We start from the raw sequence: 17,558 nt of genomic DNA, 5'->3' as shown, positions 1-17,558 counted from the left end.
TCTGTGTGTCCAGCATATACTAAGAACTTCGTATTTATTAACTCATTTAACTATTACAACACTCACAAAGTATGTTTCCAATTTTACAGAGAGAAACTTGCCCAGGGTTACAGAATTAGTTAGTGGCTGTGCTGCAGTCGGAACCCAGTTACACATTCTCTACCACTGCAATGTACCCTTGACATCTGCAGTAGACTCTACTCTTAAGGTGTATTTACATCAAATTTTAAAAAGTTTTCTGCATCCTATCTTGTGGTCATTGTTTAATGATGATGATCTCCCACTTCAAAGAAAACACTCTACTTTTATCTGCTCTGATTTACTGGATTTCTTTACACATGAAAAACTTTTTCAGAGTAGAATTTTTTTTTCCAAAAAAAAAACCCATGTTGAAAATAAATGTAATAGATAATTCTTAGGGTTGCTTACTCATATGAAGGATGCTTTATCCACTTCACAAAACTCTGCCCTAGAAGTACAATAGAAATGTATTTTCTTTTAAAATGCTAAGTTGTTGATCTATGATCTAAATTACATTAATTCAAATTCTGCCAATTTGAAATTCATTGACTTACAGAATTTTAGAGATGAACAAATTAGAAGGATAAGTAGGAGTTCAGTGTGAATATTTATCCTCCTCAGGAAAACACATTTGGGGCACTTAAAAAAACACACAAACAGAAATCTTGTAGCTGTTTATAAACAGTATGCCCATCTCAAATTATTTTTACATTATTGTTAAAAGGACTCTATTGGCACCTCTGCTTCTCTGTGTGTTTGGGTTTCACATGGACCCAAGAATGATGAACATATTTTACCATTAGTATACTTTAGCAGAAATGTTTTGTCTCCATAGATTTGTCTTAAAGTGGTGAGTTTGGAATGTATTTTAAGTAATTGAAAATAAGTAGTTTAATTATAACAAGAGTGTACAAGCTCAGATAAGTCCTACAAAGCACAACTGCAGATGATATCAAATATGTTAGACCTGAAATTCTCCCTCTCACTTCTTAGGACAATGCCTCTCAGATTTTGTTTTTCTGTAACAAATAAAGACATAGGCCTCGAAAAGTATTCTGTGTCATAATTAAGTTTGGACAGCATGAGGTTAAAAGAAGTTAAATGACTTTCTTGCAGGAGTTCTGAGAACATCTAATATGCTAATGTATGTAGTGAATAACCAAGAAGTGGATTTTATAGGCAATCTTTTCCAAACTTAAATGTCATTGTGCACATCTGCTATTAGAATCGGAAACTGTTTTCCACAAAATGCTATTTTCTAAGTTATCCATGACTTGAGAGAGAATCCTATATTGTCTAGAGTTTTCTTTTTATTTTCACTTCTTCCGATTTTCTAGAGAACTACGTATTTTCCAAAGAAATCACTGAGTTTCTTGTGACGACTTCATTCTCAAGTAGCCAGTCTGAAGCTTGCCATTGGTCATCACCGATTTTGCAAGAATAACAGATAATTAATTACATTTTATCAGGTTTGGAAAATCTTTGATATTTCTTCTTTTAGATGCTAGAGTTCTGTAGGAGCCTATAGATTACGGTTTTTAATGCTAAACTATTTTTAACATTGCCTTGTCTGCCTCCAAGACACTCGACAATACTCTTGACTTTCCAGCCTCATTCCCAACTATCTGCTTGTATGAGTGTTCATTCCAGCAAGACTGTTCTGTCCACTATATTTTGTTCACTTATTCATCTGTTTATTAAAAACATTCATCAGTGTCCACGGTTTCCAAGCACTGGATTAGACGCTAATGATATGAGTGATGCATATGACAGATACTGTCACTATCCACAAGTGATATCATCTTTGAATAGGGGGAAACGGATAACTAAAATGACATAGTTAAATCCAATGAGATCAATACAGTGTTAGTGGCAGCATGGATGCAAATAGAAGGGGTGTCTAATTCAGTCTGGGTGATTCAAAGAGGCCTTCCCAAATAAGATTAACATCCATAATTGCGCATAAGATGAGCACCATCCGTAGGCATTTCTTCATCTATTGAAAGGTGTTTATTCTAAGAAGACAGAAATGGCAGGGTCGGGTGTTCCAGAGAGAGAGCAAAGGAAATGACATAAGTAAAGACGGATGAGACCGTGTCCTGTTTAAGAAACTGGAAGACATTCCCTAGATGAGGAAGACAACCAGAAGGGAAATAAAGAGAGAATTGCCTGGAAAAGTAAGCAAGGACAGATCTTGAGCCAAAATGTTTTAATCACTACTTCCCTTTTCTCCCAAAATGTCAAGCACATTACAATTACTTTGCTCATTCCAATTTTTCCCTCCCTAAAATGCTTTCTCCAAATTCCATCCTTCTTTTAAGACTCAGGGGAAAATCACCTATCTCACAGCAAACATGCATTTCGCTGAACTACAGTAAGAGTTTCCACCATCCCTACCCATTAGTAATAGCCCATGGCTACTTGAACACAGAAATAAAAGTAGCAATGCCGGTTTCCCTCTTCTCACAAATCAGAAGGTCTGAGGGTAAGGATTGCAGAAGGGTTTCACCTTTGAAGGTGAAAGGGAAAGCTATAAATATTCAATACAAAATGATTAAAAATAAAAGAGGAGGTTGGCATATTTTGAGGAAATTTTCTAGGAATTAATCCAAAGAAAATAATAGGGCCAGCGCACACGGTGCACAAGGATGTTCATTAAAGCCCGTTTTTAATAGCAAAATTGTCAGAAACAATTTCAAGTTCCTTCAAAAAAGAATCAGAGTTAAAAAATGATGGTTCATCCACATAAAGGAGTACCATGCAGCCATTAAAAATAATGATGCAGATCTAAATACATTGAGATCAAAAGTTGTCAATGATATATCATCAAATGACAAAAGCAGGTTGCCAATGAGCTGGTTTGGTATGATTTCAATTATATAAAATTTTGTAAATACTCAGTCACAGAGAGCTGTTGAAAATAATAGTCCCTAAAAAGATAACAAAGGTTAATTCGAGGTGGAAGATTTTTGTTTTCTTTATATTCAGCTGTATTATTTGATTTCTTTTAAATAATATGCACAGATTTGTGTGGAGAAAATTTAAAAATCGAGTTCATTTTTATTTAAATCTATTTTCAGTGAATAGAATACTCTAATATATTTTAGGCATATAGCTCATTAGACAAACAGTTCTCAAAGATTTTCCCCCTTGGATATGTCTGATGGCTGCCTCATGTGGGACCTCTGCAGACGTGAGACAACTGTGGGTCCTGGGCTGTGGCTGTCAGTCCTCCTTTCTCTCCCCGACTGATCTTGCATATGAACTGCTATAATGGTCTACTGATCTGAGATGCCCATAGGGAATGAAAGATCTTCCACAAGACGTCTGATTCTTAGGATTTCGAGACATTGGTGAGAACATGGATTTTGACTGTTATTAGAGGTCATAATAAGGGGACTTTTTTCCATTTAGGAAACAAGAGCTTAAACCTCACAAGAATTTGGTTCCGACAGGTACTTTAATAAATGTTTCTCATACCAATGACAGGATTGTATCAATTAAACTGAGTTTCACGAAAGCAGACCTGAAAGGAACTGAGTAAATATAACCCATTCTCTTTTCATTTATACCCCACCCTTTTATATCTGACTACATCCTCTGTCTGTGTGCTTAATTTTCTTCTCTGCTATAATGTTCTCCATCTTCCAAAAAACCCATGGTCTTGATCTCCTTCAAAATCTACTACAAAATCTCCTCAGTGAGAAAATCTTCATTCATAATCCCTCTTGACTCGATGCGTAACCCCAAACTGGGTCTCCTCAGCATTTATCTCTTCAGTCTACTCTCTACTCATTTGCACATGGAGATAATGTTGTTTTTTGGGGTTTCCACATCTACTCTTTTAATTGAACCCTCGGCTTCTGTGACAAATGTATATATGCAGATTGCTGAACATAACCTCTGTTTTCTAATGTGGCACTTTTCCTTATCATCGTCTTCTAAAATATACAACAGTGATTGTTATGGGCTAATAAATAAACTGTGTCTCCTTCAAAATTCATGTTGAAGATCTAACCTCCAGACCTTCCAAATGTGACTATATTTAGAGACAGGGTCTTTTAAAGGTAATTAAGTTAAAAAAAATAAGGCTGTTAGGATGGGTCCTAATCAAGTCTGACTGATGTGCTTACAAGAAGTGGGACTTTACACACGCAAGGAAACAGCAGGGCTCACCCAGCACAGAGGAGAGACCATGTGAGAACACAGAGAGAAGGTGGCCATCCACGAGCCAAGGAGAGAGGCCTCAGAAGAAGCCACACCTGCCAACAGCTTCATCTTGGACCTTCAGCTTCCAGACCTGCGAGATAATAAATTTCTGTTGTTTAGGCCACTCAGTCTGTGGTACTTTGTTATACAGCACACTAATATAGTGATTGAAATTCCAATCCTCCATTAACATGGAAAGTTAAGCTATAAGGGAGAATAATATTTTCAAATAAATTATTTCAAACTTTTTTATTAAGGAATCTACTGTGAGTCTTCCTCCATGGATTAGGGAAAAATTTGTCCCTTGGTATTTCATGTAAGTTAAAAGGAAGTTGGAGTTAGAGTCACATGGTCCTATAATTTCTGTCCTGGTGAAAATAATTAAAATAAAGCCGAGCCCCTCTTGGTCACAGATGTTCTCTAAACATTTAGAAAAATTTGGAGGATGGAATCAAAGGACAGAGTCTTGATAATGTAATATGTAGTCACCTGTGGAGAATTTCAGTTTTAGAATAAATGCATTTATTTGACAAAAATAAAAAAAAAAAAGCAGAAACATTTATTTCCCTCTGAGAATTGGAAATGTCTACAATTATTCTAGATAATGTCTCAGCCATGGGTTGTGGGCTGTAGATAAAGTATATTTAAGACCAGTCCAGAATTATTGAGTGGCAAACCAGCCCTAAGAGTTAGAGCTATTCCAATAATGGAAAACTCTCACTTTCAAATTAAAGGACTGGAAATAGTAGTAAAAGATCTGATATATGTTAGATAAATCTTTTGATTGAGAATAGCATGTATGTACAAACATTTGACAGATCTTTAATCCTTGGTGTTCCAAAATAGCCAATCTCAAAAAATATCAAAAGAATCAAAATATCATCTGGACTACTTAGATAAGCAAAGATTCCTTAAGTTCACACACACAGAAAAAGAATCATAAAAAAAATTAATAAGTTAAAATCCAACGTAATTAAGAATTCTTTTCAAAGAACCATCGAGAGTAAAAAGGCAGGCCACAAACTAATAAAATATATTCTCAATTATATCTAGGAGATATGAAAGCAAATCCGTAAGGAAAAAAACAATCAACCAAATAAGCAATTTTTAAAATGGGCAAGAGACTTGAACAGCTATTTCAGAAACGAGAAAGTATATACAAATGGCCATTAAGAATATGACATAAGAGTACAACATCCTTGGACATAAGAGTAAAACAAATCAAAACCACAAATGAGTACTAATATATCCTCCCCGGAATGTCTAAATTTAAAAATTGGAAATATCAAGTGTTGGTGAGGATGTGAAGCAATGTGAACTTTCACACATTGATTATGGATGACCATCACAGAAAAAAAAAAGGGTGAGCAAAAGAAGTCATATACAACAAAATACATACTGAATAATTCCATTTATATGGAGTTAAGAAAAGGTGAAACTAATCTTTGGTGACTGAAATCAGTATAGTAAATTAGGACAGAGTATTAATTAGGGATGGAGGCCACAGGATACAGACAGGAAACGGGCAACAAAATTTCTAGTATGATGGAAATGATCTGTACTTTCACTGGTGGTAGTTACATGAGTGTATACACATATGAAAAAAATCCATTGAGCTGTACACTTAAGGTTCACACGCTTTCCTATATGTATGTTATTCCTCAAACAACTATTTTTAAGTATATATAATTTAACAGACCTTAATACTCCATATAGCAACCCTGAGAAACATCTCTTTATCATTTATAAGTTATCTATTGACTTGAGACATTGCATTAACTATATTCCAGAGTTTGGTAGCAATGAAATTGCTATTTAAATTTTTACATGACATGTATTTTGTAAGTAACCAGATTATAAACTACCTGAAAGCAAGTAACACTTTATTTTCTGTGTTTTGGGAGCACTTACAATACACTAGGCACTGTATGCTAATTCCTGAATAAACACTATTTCTTTTCATCCTCAGTTATTTGGGAAGTAAGTACCTTTATCCCATTTTTACAGATAATCGTAAAGCCAACCAGTTGATCAATGGAGGTATCAGATTTCAGCCCTGGCTTTTCTACTTGCAAGGCAGTACTTTTCAGCAGTACTATATACTGTATATGGAGTACTATAAACACACACTATGCTATAGCATATTATATATACTAACATACTATAATATTATAGGGAGTATCATACATTGCTATTGTTTAATGTTTTGTCTTCTCTACTAGATTTTAAGCTCCTAAAGGGCCATGATTGTACCGTCTATTTCTGTTTTATGGCATGGCTCTCTTTGAATAGAGAATTAAATGCAATGAGTCCTAAATCAATGACGTGGACAATGGCAGGGAACCAGTACCCAGAAGCAGGGACATGGCCAACTTTTGCAGTGAAGGGCACTTCCAGATACATTTCAAAGTGTAATTCATGACAAAAATCAAAGGCAGATATTCTGCAAATATATGGACAAGGCCATTATCAATGACAAGAGCAGCAAGCTCAGGCAGAACAAAAATGTGTTCAGCTGTGGTATAGAGAATTCTCAGTTTTCCCAAATGTCTCACAAATCAAAAAGCACTGAGATATTTGGGTCTCTAAGAAACAAAAATGAGATAGATAGAGGTAAATGGAAAACAACACTGTATTTATAAGTGGGAGATTTTAAAAAAGAACTGCCACTCACTGTTTCTGTTGACTGGAAAACAGCATTTTTAATTTTTAATTTATTCATTTTTTCCCAAGAACTCTTACTTTGGAATATTCTCCTTAACCCTCCCTTCATGATCACTCAAAAATAGCCTCTCATTTTCCTCCAGTTCTCTGTATTGTGACCAGTTTTAGCTGAAATGATAAAGTTAGCAAGTTTTGCCTCTGGCTTCCTCCCACCCCTCCTTTTATCTTAACTCCCCCAGGTGTTCTCACCCCTTAGTCCTCTCTCTAGTGACATTTGCTGATAACAATGTTGTTAGGGGCTATGCATTCTAGGGGGATTTGCATTTTAATAAGTTACTCTCCCACCTAGAGGCCCTTGCACTAGAGAATCAGTGTGTGGTCATAGAATGTTTAGCCTGCCCAGTGTTTAAAAGACAAGCAATATCTACAAATACTATTGAGGCAACATGTCAAAAAAAAAAAAAAAAGTTTCCAGGTCCTTCTGAAAAATCAAAGAGTTGGCAACACTAAGTTTGCATTCTGGAATGCAACAATCAGCTGAAACTGTGCAGAGGCTGCTGCTCTACTAGGTTCTGGAATCTCCAAATTGCCACAAGCCTCACCACTCCCTATTGCATCTCTGACACATAAGAGTATCCAGTTGCCATTTATCAGTGTTTGAGTTGTTCTTTTACTGAGAGTACATAAATACTTCTCAGTGCCCAGATACCTATCCAGTGAGAAAATAAAAGGACTTATTTCTTTTTTCTTTCTTTTTTTTTTTTTATATTGAGCATGCTTTACTCATTTATGTGCTTTGACTGAACCATGTAGACACCAAGTTTGTGGCCCAATTTTAGCCCCTCAGGGTAGACTTTAAATATAATAACAAGAGATAGAAATGCTCATTTTGTCTAGCATTCGTTCACTTAGTCGGTCATTTACTGTCTGCCATGTGTCAGACAATGTAATAGATGCCAGAAATTATGATGATGATGATAAATAATAATTAATATTTATGGAAAGCCAGATATCATTCTAAGCATGCTCTCATTTGTTCCTCATAAAAACCTTATGAGGTGGATTCTATTATTATCTGTATTTCAAAGATGAGAAAACAAGATTCAGAGATACAAAGTAATTTGCCCAAGTCTTGCTAAAAAGTGATCTGGATGGGTTATGAACCCAGAAATCTAACTAAAGAGTACAGCAGTCTTAACCATTAAACCATACAGCCTCCATTGTCACAGACACACAGTGATGGCACCTTGGCCTCCTGGGGCTTTGTAAGAGCTCCTTTTAGGTTCTTATAAGTAGACTATAAAGATAACGAGACTTCTTGCATTACCATGTTTTTAAATTTTATGTTTGTTCTCTGAAATTCTCCTGTTTGTTCAAACTTTTAATCTGGTTCATTTATCAAATCCCTCGTTTTCCAATATTTAAATTAATTTCCTTTCAGATCAGACACTGCTGTATCCCTCCTTCTTTGAGGCTGAATTTATAAGTCCCAGTAAGGAAATGTAAACAAACAAACAAATAGAACCCCTGCTAATCCTCTCTGGCAATTCCTGTGTTTTATCTAATGAGTACTAATACACTAGGATAAATAACCATTCCAAACTATTTAGCCAGAATTTAGAGAATCAATTTTTTAAAGCATTTGGGTGATTTTCTTTTCTCTAGTCGATTTAGGTCTAAATAAGATATCAATGCAAACTGCAGGACCTTGTCTATTTTGCTTGATTTGTATAGACTATCATAAGAATAGACTCTCTTGGAAAGTTCTATAGGGAATTTATGAGGTTTTCTCAGACCACCTCACTCCTTTGAAACGAAAGGCCAAGTAGCCATTCCAGATTCGTATTCTGGAGGTTGTTTCTGGTTAACTTCAGCACAGAACCCTAAGCAAATCTGGTGTATAGTAACAATTATACTGTTCATTTAATCCAAATTCCAGTTTGTCTTCAATGTAGATGAAAACAACTCCGGCTTCCTCAGCTCTCTGCTTGCCTCCATTCTCTGATTTCCCTACCTGTTTTAAACTTGAACACTGTGAAATAATCATACCCTAAAGAGCCCATCTTCTCCTTATATTTGAAACCTTATATTTTGTGGGTGATCCTCACCTATATTCTTCTCCAATAGTAGCTTTCTTATCTTAAATTATTCCAATTATTTATGGAATAACATTAACATTCCACTTTACTGAAAAAGTCTACTCTTTACTACTAATCAAAGAATCATTTTATAATTTTAACAGAAACATGATAAATATAAAAGGAATGAGAACAAGAAGGGATTATATTCGGCATCCTTATTACGTTCTTTAGTAGTCACAACTGAAGTCAGGTAGAATCACAGGTGGTAAAGAATTCACAGTTCACTCAAGTCCCAAAGATGTCTGAGAAATTGAGTCCTATAATCCAATTATCTCCCCACAATGAACTTGATCCTGCAACAACTTGTTCCTTCTTGGCTCTCTACCTCCATTATTCAGGGGATTTCCATTAACCAATAAAAGTTAAACTTCTCTAGTTGGGTGTATTTTATATTTCACTAAATGCTTCCTCTACCTATTTGAAGCCCATTCTTCTTGATGTACACTGACCACCTTTTCTGCTTCTCCCCTTTGATACTCCTATTCTGCTGTTTAAAAGTTTGAACTCACTCTCAAGGTTTTCCTCAAACATTCACTCCGACTCATGCGCTCATCAAACACATATTTATTGAGCACCTACTACGGGCCAGGCTCTGTTTTCCATGATGGAGTCCCTGCCCTCATGTTGCTCGTATGTTAGTGATGAACGAATAAACAAATGAGCAGTTTTACATAATAATAAGTATGAGGAGGAAATTAAAAGAGGCTGATGTGATGGAGAATTATTGGAGGAAGGAGTTACTTTAGATTAGGTGGCAAGGAAAGGCCTCTCTGAGAAAGTGGAAATTGTAGAGAGTGGTCTTCTGCTGTCATTCCTTGAAAACCATGTATCCTGCACAATTTTTTTTTCTAGCGGCAACTCCTTTTCTCAGACCTTAGAGTCAGGAGTCAGTGCTGAATTGCACTTACTTCCCACTGCCACCTTCCTATTCTTTATGCCATTCCTTTCATTCGATAATTCCAGCTCTTTATGAAGCCCATGCCATTTAATTTTTTCATTTGGCCATCATGTATTTCCTACTTCCATGGCATTTCCCTAACATTCTTTGATATTTTTATTCCCTAGATCACAGATTCTCCACTTTGCTCCTTATCCTCCACTTTTAGCTTAGATGGATAAATCATTCACAAGAATCAAGAAAACAACACCCTAGAGAATCAGTCATTCGGTTTATTTCTTCTCCAGTGACCTTCAGCTCCATGTCACTGGGGCAACCTGTTTGCACAGCCACACTTGTACTTCATTAGAATCCTACGATAGTAACTTTAAATTTTTATTCTTGATTGACAGGCTGCCATCATTACTAACCACACGCTTCCTTTCATTTGGATCCATATAACCATTCATATCCAAGTCTACTTGTACTCTACTTGTACTCTTGATTCGCATTTTAATGTCAACTCTATGTAGGACAGATCTGAGTTCAAACCCCACACTCCACTTAAGAGTATGACTTTAAGGCAAAATTACTTAACTTATCCTGAGACTCCCTTTCTTTTTCTGTGAAACAGAATAATATGCATTAAAGATCTTAACAACTCCTTGGCACAGAGAAAGTGCTTAATGGATGGTTCAGGTCATTGTTATTCCCTTTCTACCTAGTCTGGCTTCTTTTGTAGGTTCTAAGTATTGATTAATACCATCTTATGCTGCAAAATGTTTGTCTGTCATCGTCATTGGATCACATTATCTATTCCTTTTTTGTATTTTGCTTCCATGTTACTGATTTACAACAGCAAAATTCCCATAACTATATTGATGGCTTGTAGTTTTTACTGATGTTATCAAGCCTTCCAATTGTTATTTACCAAATCTTTTCCTCATTGCTAATTGACTGTCTACCTCATTTACTGTTGTCCCTGTTTCTCTTTTATTAACCACAAAATTCCCTAAATGCCCTGGTTCAGGCTCAACAAATGATCTAATCTCCCATTTTACTAATGTATCAGGATGTTAAATTCGACTCTTCCTGTTGTCTTGAAATTTCTGCATAGGTTTTTGGCTGAGAATAGCACAATAGTTGCCAAATACTCCTCCATTCTAAAGAGAGTTGCTAAACCAGCTACACAGGACTTGCAAAGGAGATGGCTCAAAACCAATTCTGCTAGCATAGGCCCATCACTACTTTTGAATGTATAAGACATTGAGGTATAAGAGGTCCTGAGGGAACTTCACTGGAGAGAAATTGTCAAAATATGGTCACATCCTGTCCTTGCTCCTTACTTTATACCAAGTGATTTTTTTTTTTTCAAAAGAAGCCCAAAGTGACCTTTAATATATATCCCTGGTATCAGGGGACCTAAGTTTTGCCATCTGACCTGCCCCAAGAGAAAAGCATCGCTCCACCAACAGCTGGGAATGGTGCTCACTTCCTGAGGAATAAAATGGCCCTCAAGATAGAGAGCCAGCCTAGGGGCAACTGAAGAACTGCATGGAGAGATGAAGTGATCCAGCAGAGAAGTGGACAACCAGGAGGCCAGAGGATAAGGGTGGAATTAAAAGCAGCTGGCCAGACTAGAAGCCCTGCCTGGGTTACAGAAGCTGCAATTATGCTTTCCAGTGGGAGTATCTTTGAGAAACTCAACAAGAGATTCTTTTTTGAGAAACTCGACAAAAGAAACATGGAGACTGAAATTGTCCACGTATCTTGAAAAGATAAGGAAAGTAGATGACAACTATTCCAGTCACAGAAACTGAGCAGATTTCTCTCTTATTTCACTCTCTACCTAACTAGATCCTGGAGGAGTGAACTATAAATAGGAAGTGGGGGAGGGACGTGTGAATAGGGAGAGAGAAGAAATGCATGCATCCTTTCCCACTGCAAGCGTCTAAGCCTGAAGTAAGCCTGAGCTGTGGGAGTAGAGACCATTTTATTTTATTTTATTTTATTTTATTTATTTTATTATTTATTTATTTTTGAGACCATTTTAAATTGAATGCCTTTTGAGATTAAATATTACATTGGTTGGGACTATTCATCTGGCAAAATAAGGGTGTTATTGGGAATTAAAGAGTTCAAAAAGCTGTGGTATCTGCCTGAGATTTCATCCAGATAATGAGAGAATGAGTATAGGGATCCAGTTTAAGGATTGGTGAGAGAAAGAATAAACTCACTACCTGACTTCAACTAGATCCAGATCATTCAATAAAATAATAACACTAAGACTTTTCAATATGGACTTCTTCAACTTCTCTCCTATTCATTTAAAAATTTTACTATGTGTTCACTTGCCGTTTTTTATTTCCTTATGACTCCTTTATTTTCTTATGACTCATAAGAAAAATTCTTTCTCCAGTAAGATAATTAATTTTCACCAACAGCCTCTTCATAGTACTCATTTATTCTACAATCGATTTTTCTTTTGAATTTTATATTCCCCCGTTTCTGAGGACACTGCACTCCCCTTATTAACCATTGGGATAATTTCTTAGTCCGTGCTGATTTTTTTTTCTGTCCATACCTGATGATTTCTTGTTTTTTGTTTTTTTTTGTTTTTTGTTTTCCTTCTGTTCATAATGTCTCTATCTATGGCTCTCTATATATGGCTTCAAATAACACCAATATTCTTACAACTTCCATAGCTCCATTTCTAGCCTTGGTCTTTTGCCAAAGTCTAAGATACAAAGTTCCAAAGGCCTACAAGACATCTCCATATTTTTATTTCTAGAGTACTTTTCCTCCACTTTGTGTTTCCTTAATGAAATTCTAGTCATCAATTAAGAGATGCCATTTACTTTGTGACATCTTCCTTCAGAGGAAGAAACATACGAATTCCATTCTTCCTTGTAATGGATGAAACAACAAATAGTTTTTGTGACTCCCCTGTGCTAAGACTTCTGTGGGTAAACATGGTGTCATTTTATTTTGCACCTTCCAAAGCGTCTAGCACAGTCCTTCCACAATTAGAGCATCTTTTGATCACTGCTAAATTGAACTGAAATAAATAGTTTGGGTAGAACAAATAAAGATGACACCTTTGAAAATAGTCTTTTCAAATACTTAAAAATAAATGAAGGAGGTGTAGCTAGAATGCATAGAAAGGCACATACGGGAATTGAGTGAGCGTAATTCCTTCTAAATATGCTTACCTGATTTCTTGAACAGTTATTTTTTGAATATGTATATTTGCCTCCTCAAATGAACTGGCAATTCTTTTAGAGATTTTACCCAATGAGGAAGAAAACTTGAATATAAAGGATTCTTGGGTTGGGTTTTAGTATCAATACTCAGAATAAAAGAAAAATTCTAGACTTAGCCAAGGCAATGAGGGAATGATAATTAGCCATACCAAAAATGTACAAAAATGTTTAAGACACATACTGATATAAAGTATATGTGTGTGTATATATAGATATATATATAGAGATATATATAGAGATAGATAGATAGATATGTGTGTGTGTGTGTGTGTGTGTGCCTGTTTTAAACAGTTATAGGACTGTATTTGTTTAATAAATTTGAGTTGGAATCACAAAATGAAAATTCTGATAGACAAGTTCCTTCACAAGTGACTTATTGTAAAGATGAAAAAAAAATTGTATTGTAAAAATGAGCCCTGGTCAGCTGCCTGTATTCTCCTGAGTTCTGATTCCTGATTGCTTCCATGACAACCATGTCATTTCACTGCCAGAATATCTTATAAACAGTTAAGATGAATGGAAATGTATGCGTGTTCTCCTGAAATTGTTAAGAATTAAGAGAGAACTAAAGTTATTCACTTGGTAACCAACATTCTACATGGATAAAGACAATTTTCCTAAGCCCTCTCCGCATGGATGGAATTCTATATGCTTTTTATTCTTAGAGTTTGCTGTTAATCATTCTCTAGTTGTTTCATAAATGGATGTCTTCATTCCTTCAGTAGAATATGAATTCTCACAGCTCTAATCTTGTAATTTCTTCTTTTATTGAGTTCTCCCTATGTGTGAGACACTAGTATTTATTTCCATGATGTGATCAGATTTAATTTTTACAAAAATCATTGCTAAGATGAGGAAACTGAGGCACCAAAAGGTTAAACAATTAATTCACATTTAATAAGAGAAGGCAATAAGTTTTAAGTAAGGTCTGAAGATTCTGACCATGACTCACTCCTCCTTTTTAGATGCTTCTTAAGGAATTTATCGTACTATGTCACTTATTGTGATAAATTGTATTATCATTCTAAATCTTGAAATACAAAGATACCCTTCTCTGTATCCATGTCTTTTGCTATGTGACTTTGTCATTCCTTCATTAAAGACAAAGTCTATTTTCTCACCCCATTAATGGTGAATTTGACTGTGTGATTTCTTTTGCCATTGGAATATGTCTACAGTTTAGGTATTGGAGGTTTTTGTTTGTCTCTCTTATGCTTCTGCCATCACATGAGAAGAACATGCTCTGGCTAGCGCACTGTATCAGGGAGGATGAGAGATACTTGAAGCAAACCTTTACACAATCACTTTGTGCCAGGCCAAGCAAAGAACAAAGTCAGCCAACACCTGCCTAGGCAACCTACAGACAAGTGAGCAAGAATAAAATATTGCTATTATAGGTCACTGAGTTTTGGAGTGGTTTGTTATGCAGCATTACTATGGTGATAATAACTGATACACTCGTGGTTATTTTTTGTGCTCATACCTAATTTCCTTTACCAGATTATACATTCCAGAGATATTCAGTGCCCTCGTCTTCTTTTAAACCTCCAAAATAAACTAATGCGCTGTCTTGCAGGGTGTGAGTATGCAAGCAATGTTGAATGAATAAATGCCTATGTTCTTTTCTATTTCGAAAGTGCGCTACTATGTAAAGCTTGCTATCTTTGCAGTAAAAATGCATGAATCTCATGTAATCGAAGACTCTATAAAGTAAAATAACTTGCACTGGGTTTTTTACTTGTGGTTTTTGTCACTGGAGGGTCCTAAAGTTTTACTATTTAAAATGTCAATTTTCCAAAAAGTGAGTTGTTTTGAAATATTAGTGTAACCTCTTTAGAAAGGCAGCTTTGTATAGTGCAAAGAACACAGTTTTGTTACTATACGCCCAGTTCTGTTACTTATTGGGATGCCAACAAGAGACAAATCCACTGACTTTTCTGAAGTCAAGTTTCTCAGTTGTAAAGCAGGGATAATAGTATTATTCCTCATGGGGTTTGTATGCAGGTTAGAATAACTGATATAGAAAAATGCCTATCTTTAATTCAAAAAAAGTACTGTTTATTGCACACCTACTATGTGTAATAGGTCTTTTACTCAAAGCTAGCACAGTATAACAACAGCACATTGCTACAGAACATCAATTTTACTTGATCTCACATAATATATAATATTTCCATGAAGTTTACAAATGAAAATCTGCAGATAAATGTTTCACACATGGTGGATTTGGTGCTGGGTTGTACGACCCACAGAGGTTTGACTTCCCCCTTCTTACTTTAGCAGTGCTTTGTTAATGCATTAGTCGGCTCAGGCTGCCGTAACAACATACTACACGCTGGGTGGCATAAACAATATAAATTTATTTTCTCGCAGTTTTAAGGGCTGAAAGAGCAAGATCGAGACACCAGCAGGGCTGGTTTCTGGTGCAGCCACTCTGCTTAGCTTCTCGATGTGTCCTCACATGGTCTGTTCTTTGTGCAGGAAGAGAGAGGGATCAGGGGGTGGAGGGGGAAAGGAAGGAGGCAGGGGAGGGAGGAGGAGATTTGGTGTTTCTTCCTCTTCTTATAAGGACATCAGTTCTATATATAGTATTAGGGTCCCACCATTACAACTTCATTTAACCTTAACTACCTCTTTAAAGACCCTATCTCCAAATTCATACAGTCATGTTGGGGGTCGGGGCTTCAACATATGATTTGGGGAAGCACACGATTCGGTCCACAAGTATAGGGAATAGTGTTTTTTCAAATATGTCCAAAAATTATTTGATACTCCCCCTTTTCAGAGGTAGAGCTTAATTCTCCTCCTCTGTGTAGGCTGGATTTATAACTAGCTTCTAATGAAGAAAATATGATGGAAGTGACGGTATGCTATTCCAAGATTAGGCACAAAAAGGCTACAGATTCGATTTGGGGGCTCTATTCACTCTCCCACTCTAGGTCTCTCTGTCTCAAATCGCTTGATCCAAGAAAACCCAACTGCCACAGGGAGCCAGGGCATTAAAATCTGCCAATGACTGTATGAGGAAACTTGTAAGTGAATCCTCCAGCCCCACTCAAACCTTGAGATGACTGGAGTTACAGCCGACAGTTAACTTCAACCTCGCGACTTCTAAGAAAGTTGTTTAGAGTACTGCCCGGTTTCTTCCTGTTCCTTATAGTAACATGAGAGAGGAGAAAAATAAAGGAAAGACTATTATGCTTGAGGAAACGAGGACTTGATGGTTTTCAAAATTCTCCGACATTCCAGATAGCAAACAATTATAAAATTAAGAAATGAACTTCTCAGCAAAGAGCATATACAGGAAAACTAGTCTAAATATGAAGCCAACGGTTTGACTGTAAAATTATTTCATAAGACCTTGAAAAGAGCTATAGTGTTGCCTCAAAGTTTCTTTTGATCAGATAAAAGACTCACTAAAGATATCAACTGTCTTACAGATCTTCCCATCAGACAACAGGGGCTCTAAGGATCTTGAGGGTATTGTCCTTCAATAGTCTCCGCAGAGTCCTAAGGTAGAGAAGGGCTTATCTTGAGAAAATCAGGGTTGTGGCTTTTGTCTAATACAGTGATCCTCAACAGGATTCACACCTAGGTTTTTACATGAATTATATATGTAGAAACATTAGCTAGAACTGAAAAGGATGGAGATGACACAAAATGAAAAGAGGCCCTTGAACCTCCAAAACTCTCTGGCGGAAAGCAGGTTGAAAAAACTACTCAGTTGCAAACGTCACAGAAAAGGAAGAAGGAAGGAGAACTAAGAGATGAGGTGGTGGATCTGAGAGCCATGGACAATTATTCCTAGGCCCTGGGAACTTACCAGTGACTACCGACATTTGCCCTGCTGGATTTCACAATAGCTATAGATAGATGACATTTTTGTGCCTCCAATTTTCACCCATTTGGGGCAAGAATGCCTAGAGTGGTTACCCTAGGCTCATCCAAGCAATATATGAATATGTATATTGTGCTTGTTGAGAGCAGATAGCGTATGCCTTAGTTTCATAAGTACAGAGGAACTGACTCAAGGGGCCGTACTTAAGAAACTTAACCCTAAGAGTCTGATCCATCCCTGGCCTCAAATTAGATGAGAAGATTCTGGAGTCTGAAGTAAGGCTGCAATGGGATGAGGTTTTGAGGACCCTTGAAAGGGAGTACACATTTTGCATGTGAGATGAATGTAAATTGTGAACTAGGGAAGACTTGGTGGTTTTACAAATCTACCCACAAGTTCTTCAATAGTCACCTCTTCAAGAAATAGAGCTTAATTTTCTTTTCCTTGAGTGTGGGCTTGTTGAGCTCCTTGGCTGTCAGTAGCTTGTTTATAGCAAGGATGATGGGATGCCATATCTGAGATTAGGTTATAAAAAGGACTGTGGC

The sequence above is a fragment of the Pteropus alecto genome, unplaced genomic scaffold (assembly GCF_000325575.1).
Source record: "Pteropus alecto unplaced genomic scaffold, ASM32557v1 scaffold40, whole genome shotgun sequence".
Taxonomy (NCBI): Eukaryota; Metazoa; Chordata; class Mammalia; order Chiroptera; family Pteropodidae; genus Pteropus; species Pteropus alecto.
Note: the sequence above shows the minus strand (reverse complement) of the source record.